The sequence below is a fragment of the Drepanopeziza brunnea genome (genome assembly GCF_022702325.1).
Source record: "Drepanopeziza brunnea f. sp. 'multigermtubi' strain 214-2 chromosome Unknown ctg13, whole genome shotgun sequence".
NCBI classification, from domain to species: Eukaryota; Fungi; Ascomycota; class Leotiomycetes; order Helotiales; family Drepanopezizaceae; genus Drepanopeziza; species Drepanopeziza brunnea.
Window position 1 is genome coordinate 482,180 of NW_027094076.1, and position 14,217 is coordinate 496,396.

Here is a 14,217-nt window from a genome sequence, read left to right on the forward strand (position 1 = left end):
ATAAGATAGTCAAGCTTTTGAACGACGAGCAGCAACACTAATAGACCTTTTAAAAAGTAAAAGAGCAACAAGTAACACTTTTAAGCCTCGATTTAAAGTAGACCGCCGAAAACCTTACGGACGACGAAAATAATACGTCTTAACTACTTTTACCACTTTTACAAAGTCTAAAAAAGAAAGAAAAAAAAGAAAAGGAAGAGATTCGAAAGTTACGCGAAGAATTCGCGAAAGAAAAAAAGAATATAAAGCAAAATATAAAAGTGATAGTAAAGCAAATAGCGGAATTACGGACTTACGTTATACAATCTAACGAAAGGCTACGACGAAGCGCTTTAACGTACTCGACGCCTTTAATCTATCAATCGCTACGCAATACGTTAATCATATAAGAGCTAAAATCACTTTAACGGCTTTTAAACCTTTTTCTCAAAAGCTACATTTAATTTTCTGAAAAGCTTAGGCTTAATAGCAATTATAACAAAGGTCTTAAGAATATCATCGGACTAGACAATATTCGAAGCTACGAGAGCTACACGCTAAAAAAAGACTTACTAAAACTTAAGAGCATTCCGAGCAAAATCAGCTCTTACTAAAGACAGCGTGTAGATTTCCGTGCTTAACCTTAACAACTCGAAAAAAAGATCTAGCACTTTCGGACGTACTAACAAGCTCTTTAAATCTTTTAACAAGCTACGTATTAACAAAAAAGATACTAAAAGTATAAGAATCGTTAAGAGCGTGCTTAAAAGTACGGATATCACTAAGCTAGAGTCTTAGCCGGTGACCCGAATAGCTTTAGCGATCTTAACGATAACCGACGAAGAAAGAACGAAAGAGATTAGCAAAAAGATCGAGGCTACGAGTATAAAAGAGGTAAGAACGGCCTTTTTAAACTACTAAAGGGATTCGGAAACGGATTTTCAAAAGACTTCGGATTCGGAAATAAGCTTTTTAAAGACTTTAAAAAAGGACGGATTACCGGCAATTATATCGGTAACCTTTTACCGATCAGATTATTAGCTAAGCAAAGCACGCTTGCGTATAGCACTCCAAGCGCTTTTAACGATAATAATAACGATTTCCTTAAACTAAGAGCGACGGACCCTTATCTAAGAGCAAAAGAGTTAGCTTTGTTTGCAAGAAGCTTTCTTAAAGAGCTAAAGTATTCGGGACCCGACAATGACTTTAAGACTTAATTAAAGATTTTTGCTAATTAAGCAAGTCGATACGGTTTAACTTTAAACGACTATTTAGCGGCATTTTTTATTATGCTTACGAAAGAAGCTATTACCTTTTATTATAATTACGTAATCAAAGCCCGGCTCTTTACGTTCAAAGCGAACGCTATTGCAGTAAAAGACTACTTCGAGACTAACCACCGGCGGCAAGTAAAATACGACCGTTAAAAAGAAATTTCGCTAGATTTAATCAAAAAAAAGAATCTAAAGACTTCGTTTAGCGAGTGCTTTAAGAAGCTCGCTAAAGAGCTCAAGGGAATTCAAAGCTTATTACGACCAAGTTTAAAAGATGATCGAAGTCTTGTTAACAAGCTGTATTCAGCTTGTAAAAACGTGCTAAAGACTACGATTGCACGAATAAACCTTGCTTTTACTTCTACCGCCGTAATTGCTAACATTCGTCGAGCAATTGCGTTTGCTACTAAGACTTCTCGACCTCTCGTAAAAGCGAGTAAAGCTTACGCGAGCTCTAGCGAGCTACACGATCACACTTGCTCTTATAACACTTTAAAAGCTAACTTCGATTTGAACGAAGAATACGAATGCTTTATTTAAGACCGCCAATACTTCGGAAGTAAGAAAGCTGCTAAAGCTACTACTAAAAGTAAGAAAAGGTGTTTTGTTTGCAAAAAGCTAGGTTGCTAAAGCATTAACCACACTTTCGACGAAAGAAAAGCATCCGTCGCTAAGTTTCAAGCTTTTAAAGACGCAAAAAAAGTAACGAAAAGCAAATTCTCTTAATACGTAGCATCGATTAAAAGTTTGCTACTTGTATCTACGAAAGAATTCGATTAGTTTATCGCAAGCTTACTAAACGAGCCGTTCGAATCGAGCAGCTACGCTAATATATCGGAAGGTTTTATGATTACTTACGGCACTTTTAACGCTAACGAAATATACAAACAGTTAAAAATTTAAACGGCATTCTACGCTTTTATTAGCTAAATCGAGACTTAAAACGTGCTCGCGAGCAAAGCAAAGACTTATATAGCTTTTAAGTACTTTGAAAACGTATTCATAAGCTTTATGATTGATAACGGAGCAGTTAATTTCTTTACCGCCGGTTTGCTTTAATTAAAAGCACTTTAAAAGAAGTACTTCGAGGTCCAATTAAATATATCTCGAGCAAAAGAAAAGTCCGTTAAGTACAAGATCGGCTTTGCTACTTCTATTAAAGCAATTACTTTGCATACCCTTTTAAGTCAAGTGGAGTTCTACGTTATAAAGAGCGACGTACCTTTCTTATTTTTATTAGCTAATATAAATAAGCACAAAGTAATCTTAAATAACTTGCGAAACGTGTTAGTTTAAAAGAAAAAAGAAATACCGGTAGTAAAGATGTTTAAACACGTGTAGATGCTATTAAATAAAGAGCGCGCTGCTATTTATTATAGTACCGAAAGCGAAAGCGAAACCGTCTACTGCTACTTTACGGAAAAGCAATTAAAGACTATCTATAAGCGTTTTAATCACTTTTTAGCAAGTCGATTTGCTGCTGTTCTTAAAAGGGCCGAGCACGAATTCAAACGAGATTTGCTTTACAATATCTAAAAGTTTTGTTATTATTGCTAAGTATTCGAACGCTTTTCGAAGAGGTTTAGTATTAAACTTAAAGATAATACTAACTTTAATGATACGGTATACGTCGATATAATACACTTTAACGGCAAAAACGTATTGCACGTCGTTTGCGACTCTATTAATTTTCAAGCCGCTACTTTCTTTAAAAGCATATCCGCATAACACTTACTTAAAGAATTCAGTCGATGCTAAGTTAATACTTACGTCGAGCCTTTTATAAACGTAATGCACGATCCCGGAACCAACTTTAATTTAGCAACGTTCTAAAGCTATCTTAAAAGTATAAGCAGCACTTTAAAGCAAATGCCCGTAAAAGCTTATTATAGCGTCGGGCTAATAAAACGCTACTACGTCCTTATGCGACGCGCTTTTAAGATCGTTATAAAAGAGCTTTTAAAGGCCTTAAAAAAGGACCGGCTTTAAATAGCTATCAAAGCTATTAACGACACAGCTAGACCTAATAGCCTGGTTCTTATACTCTTCGTTTTTAAAACCTTATTAAAGCTAACGGAACAAGATCGACTTGCCGCGTTTACTCAAGAGCGTGCTGCTGCTATCAGCAAAGCTATAAAAGAAGTACGAAAATGCCACGCAGCGAAGCAAGTTAAAAACGCGCTTAAGAGAAAGAATAAGCCAGTTACGAAGCATACCTTAGACCTCCTTATTAGCTTACAAGTACTCGTATAGCGAAAGAATCAAAGGTAAAAAAGCCTTTTTTAGCTGCTTAACAAGCAAAAGCACACGTGCACAATAGCATATCCGAAGCTTACGGAATTCAAGTCAACCTTAATAAAACCTTACTACTCTGAAGTTGAAAAGCTGCTAGAAGAGTTGCAAACACTTAAAATAAAAGTGGAAAAAGATCAAAGTGAAAGCGACGAAAGCGAAAAAGAGCTAAAACTACGAAATTCGCTTAAACCTTAACATTCGCTTAATCTACCGAAGTCGCTTAATCTAAGAAGCTCGCTAAGATCAGCTCTTAATCTTCAACTTATCAATTCTTAAAGATCAATAATACTAATAGTCTAGATACCTTACTAGAAGTACGATCTTAATATCTCGACCGTGCTCGACGAAGAAAAGAGCGATTCTTACGTTCTATTTACTAAAGACTCCGAAGTGTTTATTATCGACAAAGAACGCCGAGACTATAAGCTCTTAACTAAGCTACGAGCCGAAAGAATCATCAAGAGCTTCGAAGCACCGTTTTAAGAGTCGAAAGTAAAAGAATTAGCAAGATTAATAGCTTAAAGCATCTTTTAAGTGATCTCGAGCATTGACTTACGAGCTAAAAGTGCTAAGATCTTCGGATCTAGATTTGTTAACGAGATCAAAAGCAAAAGAACACTTACGCTATACGAGAAGTCTTATATAATAATCTAAGCTTTTTAAAATAAAAGCAAAACGAAAGTACTTATCGAGTCACTTACGGTGCAGCGAGCGGGCTAAAGACTTTGTTATGCTTTAGCTCTTTCTTTAATAAAAGACTACGAGTGTCAAGTCTATAATAAAGATATCATTTAAGCTTACATTCAATCAAGCACGAAGCTTATCTGAATAATCGTCGTGCGACTACTTAAAGAGATCACTTATCGATTCCTTTTCGGCACTTTGTTTCTTATAACTAACCTTTTATATAAGATCCTCGAAGCAAGAACGCACTAGTATAAGCGTTTTTTAAAGCATTTTACAAATAACCTCGAGATAAAGCAATCGAGCTTTGATTCTTGCTTCTTTATATCAACTAACAAAGATCAATTAAAAATAGCTGTTTTACAAACGGATAATGTTCTTATAGTTATTAATCTAGCTATAAAAGCAAAAGAAGAAAGAGAGCTAGTCAAATCTAAGCTAAAGAATAAAGAAATAAAGATCTTTACACACGCCGAGCTAATGATTTTCAATAGATGCAAGTTATTCTTAGATAAAAACGGGTTCGAACTGTTAGTTAAGCAAAAAAAGCAAGGTAAAAGGCTTGCGGTGATCAAGCTTAATTCAGTCATACGAGCTAAAGAGTACTTAAAGCAACGTGCTTAAAAAGCGTATTTAGCTACTATTTGCTACTTAAAAGCATCTTGCGCTCTATCGATAGTTGCCTAGCACTAAGAACCGAAAGACGAAGACTATAAAACCTTTAATTGTCACCAACGGTGACTTAAGATAAATTCCAATAGTTGTGATAGTGATGAGTCATCTAGTAGTTGTAGTAGTGATGAGTCATCTAGTAATTATAGTAGTAGTTAGTCATCTAGTAGTTGTAGTAATGATTAGTCATTTAGTAGTTGTAGTAGTGGTTAGTTATCTAGTCACGTAAGACTATTTTATACGGATCTAGTAAGATTTATAAGCGTGCTAAGACTTTTATTTTATATCAATTTATTAAACTTTTTTCGGAACGGGTCGGCTCGTTTAATTTATATACAACAGCTAAACTTAATCGGGATAAGTAGCTTAGCAGCACGCGCAGTACTTTATAGCATTTGCACGTATTAAGTACGTACTTAACTTTTTCGTCTTTTATTATCTGTTTAAGTATTATTGCAACCTTTACTAATTCATAATATAGACCTTCGTATCTGTACTTATACGCGATGTGTACTTAAGAACACTTTTTAGCTTATTACATCATTTTAAGACTATAGTTAAAATAAAATATTCGCCTTTTGCAATAATTATAAAGCTAAAAACAGAGCTTCTAAATCTGCATATAAAGCAAAACATCTTTTACCTCTGTCTAGTGACGATCACGATCTACTAATAAAAAAGCTTCGCGGCCGACTTCGGCGCGCTTTAATTGCAGCCTTTCCTTTACGAGCCTTTCTACGAAAACCACGCTCTTTACGATATTTACTATTAAAGCCTGGTCACTTTCACCTTACGCAGCGTACCTTTCGCAAATACTTTTATAGATCATCCTTTTTATTACGGCGTACCTTAAATAAACCACCTTTCTTACGCGATCTTGCAGTTCGGCTTAGCTCGCTTTCGCTTTTTTTATTACGATATACGCGTAAGCCTGCTCGAAGTAATAGCATAAGTGGTTTTAGCGAAAATACACATAATAGTTTTATGCGTAAGCTAGCGCTAAGTAGCATGAATAAGTCCTTTTAGCTAAGTTACTAAAGTTATTAAAGTTACTAGAGTTATTAATATTATTAAGGTTTCGATTCTACGGCTTAGCGCACTTAAGTTTTAGGTTTTGTTAAAGATTTATATAAAAGTATATATAATAGTTCTATGCGTAAGCTTGCTCGAAGTAATAATATAACTAGATTTAGCGGAGATACACACGGTAGTTCTATGCGTAAGCTAGCGCTAAGTGGCATAAGTAAGTCTTTTTAACTAAGTTATTAAAGTTATTAAAGTTATTAAAGTTATTAATATTATTAAGGTTTCGATTCTACGGCTTAACGCGTTTAAGATTTAAGTTTCGGCGAAAATACATACGGTTCTATACGTAAGCTTGCTTAAAGTAGCATAAGTAGTAATATAAGTAAGTACTTTCAACCAAGTTACTAAAGTTACTAAAGTTACTAAAGTTATCGAAGTTTCGATTTTACAGCTTAGCGCGTGCAAGATTCAAGTTTTATTAAAAGTTTATATAGTTTTATAAGTAAGCCGCCGCAAAGTAGCATAAGTAAGTCTTTCTAACCAAGTTACTAAAGTTACTAATTTGCTAAAGCTCACTTCTTCCGAATCGGCGTATTAGATTTGCAGCAGAGTTTAAAGCTTTTTAAAAAAGCTTAAGCGGTTTAAGTATATTACTTAAATTATTAAAGTTACTAGAGTTACTAGAGTTACTAAAGTTACTAGAGTTACTAGAGTTACTAGAATTATTAATATTACTTAAGTTCTTTTAATCTGCGATTTAAGCTTACCGTTTTGATCTTATACACTTTGCTACTACTTAATATACTTAATACGAATAACACGTCTTCTTTTAAAAAGGTTCTTAATACTTTGTTACTATCTTATTAACTACAACGAGACAATAATTAAGAAAAAGATTCTAAAGATAATGAACTTTTATTCCCGTCTTTATCTCTTTTAATAAAAGAGCGAAAAGGTCGCTTAAGAAAGCTTGCTCTTCGTATCTTATTAAAATCGCAATTGCGTCGTGGCCGTTTTAAAAAATAAATTTCTAACTTATCTTTTTTATAATCGTTTAGCGTCTTACGGAACTCTTTTTCTAACCGCTAAATGTTTTTTTTTAATTCCGGATCCGAACTAAAGGTTACCGGCCTTCGCTTAAACGACTTAAAGCAAGGTCGTAAGATACGTAAAGCTCGAAAGATCTAAGCTAATATCGAACGAAAGAACCGTTTACAACGGAAAAATAAACGAAAAACTGTTAAAAAAGCTGCTTAAGCCGAGCAAGAACGCTGCCGAAACTTTTAGTTTTAAAAGTCTATCTTTTTCTCGGACATATCATAATCATATGCTACTTTAGCCGAGTATAAGCCGGCGGTTAATAAAAAAAAATAGAAAATGATTTAAGATTTTCACTCGACTATAAGAGCTATTTAAATAGACTTTTGCTTTCGCTATAATAAAAGATAATTCGAAATACGACTTAAAAAAGTCCGCGGCGATATTATTTGTTATAAGTATAATCGTCGTAATAAATCTATTAAAAAGCTAGATCTTTTTAAACAGCTTTATCTTATAACAGCTAGCAATAATATAAACTTAAGTGAAGTGCCGGATTACTTACTAAAGCTTTCGGCATTAAAAAAAACGTTGATCTCACCGTTATATATTAACATATCGCTTTAGCGTTACCGCGGCTATTAATATAAGTACTCGAGCTACGTAATAACCTTTGCTTTTAATAACGCTAAGTTTTTTAAAAACCTTCTTTTGCTTTTTAAAAAGATCAACGTGATTATTCTTAAGTTTAAAAGTTCTAATAAAGACTTTCGGATCAGCAAGCAATTTAAGAAAGAATGCTAAGTTCGGCGCTTTGCGATTTATATCTAGCTTACTTTCTTAAAAGCAAATAATTTTAAGTATATTAATATTAATATAAACTAAGACCTAATAAATTCTTTGCTCGTAAATAAAAATATAAAAAAGCAAGTCATAATTATTAAAAACAAAACACTTAAACAGCTTTTATTAAAGACAGCGGCTCTAGCTACAAAGTTATCGGCATAAAAACGCCGCCGCTTGCGCCGAGAAGTTCGCGGTAATCTTAAAGAAAATTCGAGCGAAAATAAAGCTCTTGCAAACGATAAAAATGTTTTACTTGATGTAAAAGATCACTTAGATCTTAACGATAACTTACTTAATAATTAAAAGCGTCCTCTTTTAAAGACTATCGTTCTCGATTTAAATCTAAATATTACGGAATCCAATCAGCTCTTTGCTTAAGTTAATAAACTCGCATCGAAGCAATATGTTTTTGCTTTTGTTTTAAGCTAGCGATCTACTTTAATCTCTAAGCTAAAACTTAATCAAAAGCTCTTTAGTTTAGCTTTTCTTACACTTTTCTTTACTAGCGCAAGCGATTTCTATACTTAACGATTCCGAAAGGTTAGTATAAAAGATTATGCTAAACACTTAATAAAGTACCGCGATAAGCGTTTTACGACTTACTTTCGTTTCCGGTTTTATTTTTTTAATATTTTAATGCGCTTTAAAGTCGCAAAAGTATCTTTTTACTTTATTAAGTCTCAAAAAGATATTAAAGACTTAAGTATTAATAGTTTGCGAGATCAATTAAAAGAACAGCTAGCCCTCTTTAATTAAATCGTGCGTTATAAGCAAGCTATCGATAGCACTCGTCCTTTTTAAAAGAAGCAAAGCTATTAGCTAAAAGCATTAGCCAAGTCTTAGCTAAACGCTACAACAGCTTTTCTTATATAAAGTGTTGCGAACATACAATAAGAAGACTTTTAGCGCTATCTTCTTTAGTATAATAAATATAAAGCCGCTAATTAAGCTAAGCGAGCTAAGATAGTATAAGTTAATATTTAAAAGAATCCGGCTATTATTGCTTATTACATTTATATCCGTTAGCAAGCTTTTTTATAAAACATCTTAAGTTATTATTTGCCGTATACTGATTTTTAAGCTCGATAAAAGTAGCAAGACCGTAGCTCGAGCTATATTTACGATATATTTTAATTAAAAAGCAGACCGAACGATACGAGCGAGCTTAAACTTAATATGAACTTTAAAAAAGACGATTACTTTCGTATTTTAAATTTCGTTAGCTTTTAAAAGGATTATATTACCGCTTATAACCTTAATGCTACTCGTTTATTAGATTTGCAAAACCCGACTTCTTTACTTTTCAGTATGATCAAGAATACCGTCGATCAACTTATTGCGTTAATTAATCAAATGCAAATCTATCGCGTTTGCTTAATTAAATACTATTTACGTAAAAACAAAGATATAAAAGTCTTTTCTTGCAGATTTTATTATAAGCGCTTTATATAATCGACAGCTGATTATAATCGAAAGATTAATCTTCGCAAGTATTAATTCGCTGCTTAACGCAATCATCTTTTGCAAAACCCTTTTTCACTTGTTTTTATATTAAGCTGGTTAGCTAATACGGATATACAACTTGTATCTAGCCTTAAAGGTCTCTTAAAGTACGCCTTTAAGTATTGCTTTAAGCATGAAAAAGAATCCGACTCTTATAAAGATATTATCAATATAATGCTAGAATACATTAATGCTAAAGCTCTAGCCCTTTCGCTAGTCTTTAAGATGCTTAATAAGCTGCTAAAAGAAAAGGATTATAACGCTTAAGAGGTTTGTCACTTGCTTTTTAAGATCAATTTAATTAAATCCATTCGGAACTTTATCAATTTAAATTGCCGACTAAATAAAAATAAGAAGTATTAAGTAGAATTAAATGAATATAAATTAAAACCTAAACTCTTTAACCTTTAACAGTACCGATAACGCTCCGAGCGAATTAAAGAGGTTATTCTTTTAGACTTTTTTAAAGTTTACGATATATATACTTGCAAAAAGAAGAATTTCTTACGAAAAAGCAAGCTTTAAATCATTAATTACTTTTTTTAATACTTAAATATTAAAGTCTACGATAATTATAAGCACAACGCACGCACTTACTTAATGCTGCACTATTTTTATCGAAAAAAAGACGACTTACTTATTAATGTTACTAAAAAAGAGCATCCGACATTCGCTTTAGCTTATAGCGCTTGCAAGCGCTTTTATCGAGATCTTTATAGCGATTTTTTGCATATACTCGATTATTACGATCCTCTTTCTATAGCTAACGAAAAAGATAAGGCTAGTTTAAACGATAAATACGATATAAAAAGCTTTAAGCCTCGAGACCGTAATAATATTAACGCAAAAGAAGAATAGAATTTGCGCAACTTTCGGAACTTTCGTATTATACTTATAAACGAAAACGATATATCGAACCGGCTTAAAGATCTTACTTATAATTAAGATTTATATATTAGCAAATATAATATTTTATCTACTTATGTTCGAGATTAAAGAGCTGCTGCAAAAGTATTTGATATACGAGTTAGCGCTACTCGAAGTTATGACTTTAAAAGGCTTTCCGATGAACAGAAAAGGTTTTACTATTCTATAATAAACTATTATATTATAGTATTATTAAACTAGACTTTTCTACAGCTGCTAATTCATCTCGACGGCAAAGCTAGCACGAGCAAAACTTACTTTATTTTAGCTACTTGCGTCCGGCTTTAAGATATAGCGGATAAAGCTAGCAAGCTTAATCCAATCATCCGAGCAGCGCTTATAAGTGTTGCTGCCTTTAATATCGCAAAAGCTATATTACATTCATTATTAACGCTATTAATCAAACACTATTCTATAGACAATTCTCTTGCTATCTTCTAGACCTTCTAAGCGAAATTCAAGGATTGCAAGTATTTAATTATTAATAAAAAGTCAATGATTAATTTAAAAGACTTCGCTCGAATTTAAAAGCGCTATGCTTAGATTTTCCTTGAATCTTAAGAGCTATTTAAAAGTTTAAATATTTACTTTTATGATGATTTTTATTAGTTACCGCTAGTTAAAAAGAAGTCCTTATTTGTAATTCACAACTTTTCGCCGGAACAAAAAATCGGTCAGTCTTTTTATCGATTATTTAACAAAACTATTCGATTTAAAGTTATTATACGTCAAGAAAGCGAGTCTTTAAAAGCTATTAATTTCCGCAAAGCCTTTTTAAAACTCCGAAAAGATAACCTTTCGATAGATAGCTAAAAACTCTTTATTTCTCGAGCTAAAATAAATATCCGGCCGGCTAATAAAGATTCTTTTAAAGATGCTTTTCGTATTTACTTTACGAACGCGGAAGTTAAAGAATACAACTACGAGCAGCTAAAAAAGCTAAACGCGCTTATCTTAAGACTTAAATCAAAGAATACGAGCAGCGCGAAAGCTTACAACGCTGATTAAAAAAAAGCTAAAAGCTTAAAGCAAAGCATTGATATATATATTAAAGCTAAAGTGATATTGAATCAAAATCTTTAAACAGAAATAAAAGTAATTAATAAGTCTATAAGAATAGTTAAGAATATCTTTTAAAAAGCAAGCGCTAAACCACGCGAAGAACTGCTATAAAGCATTATAATAAAGATCGAAGATTATACTAATCTTACTTTCGAAGAAACTAAATAGTTTTTAATATTTACCGTCGATCGAGACTTTTTTTACGACAATAAGCTTTATAATCGTCGGCAGCTTTTTCTTCGCGTAGCTTACGCAATCACGGTATACAAGAGTCAAGGAATTTCTTTAATTAAAGCAATGATTAGCTAAGCTAAAGCTGAATTTGCTTATAAGCTACATTATGTATTAGCTTCTAAAGTAAAGACTTTAACGGAAGTTATGTTTAAGAATGTGTTTGATTTTTGCTGCTTTAAAAAGAAGTCTACTAATACTAGTATTAATCGAGATACAAATCATATGTATAAAAAGCAGTTTGCATAACGATTATAAAACTTATAAATAAATATAAATAATACAAATGTTATCGCTAATTACAAAAGTTACAAAAGTTATAGAAGTTACAAAAGTTATAAAAGTTATAGAAATTACAAGATCTAATAAGAATTTACTATTACTCGCTTAATTCAAACAAAGGCTTATTTCTACGTGCACTTAGCTTTAGTAAAGTATTTTCTTTACATTCAAATACTTTGCATTTACGATACACCGAAATCAAATAATATATAATAATAAATCACTTTTTTTATCGCGATTATAAATACGAAGCAAAAGAAAGAAAGTGTTATTAATTATACTAAAGAGATTGAAAAAGAAAAAGAGCTAAAAGAAAACGAGATTCAAGAAGAAAGCGAGATTGAAAAGGAAAGCGAGATTAAAAAAGAAAGCGAGATTAAAAAAAAAGACGAGATTAAAAAAGTCGAGATTAAAAAAAAAAAAGAAAAAGAGATTATTATACTACTATCGAAAACTCTTTTGTTAAATGACTTTTATTACGCAACTTTATAACGCGCATTTATCGCATTATCACTTAGCTTATTACGCTAGCGATATAAATCACTCGATCTCTTCGGTAATGACGACGAAATAACCCGCATTATAAATAAGATCAACTTTAAAAAGCTTATCGATGCTTTAAGCAGCTAACAAATTAAAGTTGATGCTTAAAGCAAAGATAACACACAAGATAATGCTTAAAGCAAAAATAAAACACAAGATAATGCGAAAAGCAAACGAAAAAGCGAAGTAAGCAAAAGAAGCTAAGGTTTTATACTTACGGACTATTTTAAATTTACATACACGACGTATAAAAATAAGAAAATATACAACGATTTCGATATACACCGCGCTTTTAAACAAATCGAGCAATCTAAAAAGATCAAGGCCGAAGCAAAAGCATTAGATTTAACGCTAGATTTGCTTTTCTTTCTATTCTTTTTAACTTTTAAACTAAGTATAAATACGATATATCAATCTCTACCGCGTCTTGCTTTTTTCGCACTTACTTAGCTACTTAAAAGACTTATTAAAATCGAGTGCGCTAAATGCTATACCTTTCGCTTACTGCTATACTTCTTTATCTTAAACACTAGTCTGCGATTTACTACTTGCTTAAATTGCTATTATTAACGACGCTACGAGCTAGCTAAAGAGTACTTTATTCGAGATACAGCTCGGAAAGCTTTAGTTAGCAATTTAATAGATATAATAATATCGAAATATATAGCGAAATTAACGGACGAACCTTATTAAAGCTGTTTAAGTCTATTCCCGTAAAAAGAGCTAAATAGCTTACATACTTATTATTATTGCCGCAATAAGCGGACCTTTTAGCGCTTATGTGTTTTAGATAAGCGTATAAAAAAGGTTATTTAAAGTCTAAAAGCTTACGCACAAATCGAGCTTAAAGCTCACCGATTGATAGCTATAAAAGAGTATAAGCTTAACGAATTGTAAGATGTATATTAATAGTTTATTATCAAAGGTAGTTGTATAGCTATTAGCAATTGATTAAAGGTAAACAATATATTTAAATTGTACGATTAATTGCGCCGAATCAATTGTAACCTTTATAACTTTTATAACTTTTATAACGTTGATAATTTTATATAATTATGCATGCTAAGCCGATAGATTTTGCAAAAGCGAAAATTTACTTATATTACAAAAGTTACAAAAGTTATAAAAGTTATAAGAGTTATAAGAATTACAAGAGTTACAAGCTATTATATAAAATATTATATAGATATACTGCTATACCGACGAATACGGCAAGTGTAAGAATTTAGCTAAACACGGACCTTTTTAAAAAGTGAATTCGTCTATCACTTTTTAATATTTATTATAACTTAAATATTCTTTTTAACCTTAACTTCAACTTTAACTTTAACATCAATATTAATATCAACTTTAACTTTAACCTTAACTTTAATTTCAATTATAACTACAACTACATTAGCAATATGATTTCACTCCGCTAGCGTAACTTTCGAGACGGACTTTATATAAAGCGGGTAAGTCGGCCGGATCCGGCTTATAAGCGGCAAGTACAACTACTTCGCAAGCAGCAATGGCTGCTTTTACACCTTCTCTTTTTTTCTTAATAAGCCTTGCCTTTTGCTTTGCTTATTGCTTTGCTTATTGCTTTGCTTGTTGCTTTAGTTGAGCCCGCGGTATAAATGATAAGTGATACGCTTTAGTTATTTACGCTAATATTATATATAGATTTAATTAAAACGACGATGATAATAAAAATGAGTTAATGATCTTTCGCTTTCTTTCTTCTTCTTTCTTTTATACCGTCTTCGCCGTCTTCGCCGTCTTCGCCGTCCTCGCTATTGCTTTGCCTTTTTTTCTCTTTCTCTTTTTCTTTATTATAAACTTAGTAGTAAAAAAAGTTGAAAAAAAAGTAAAA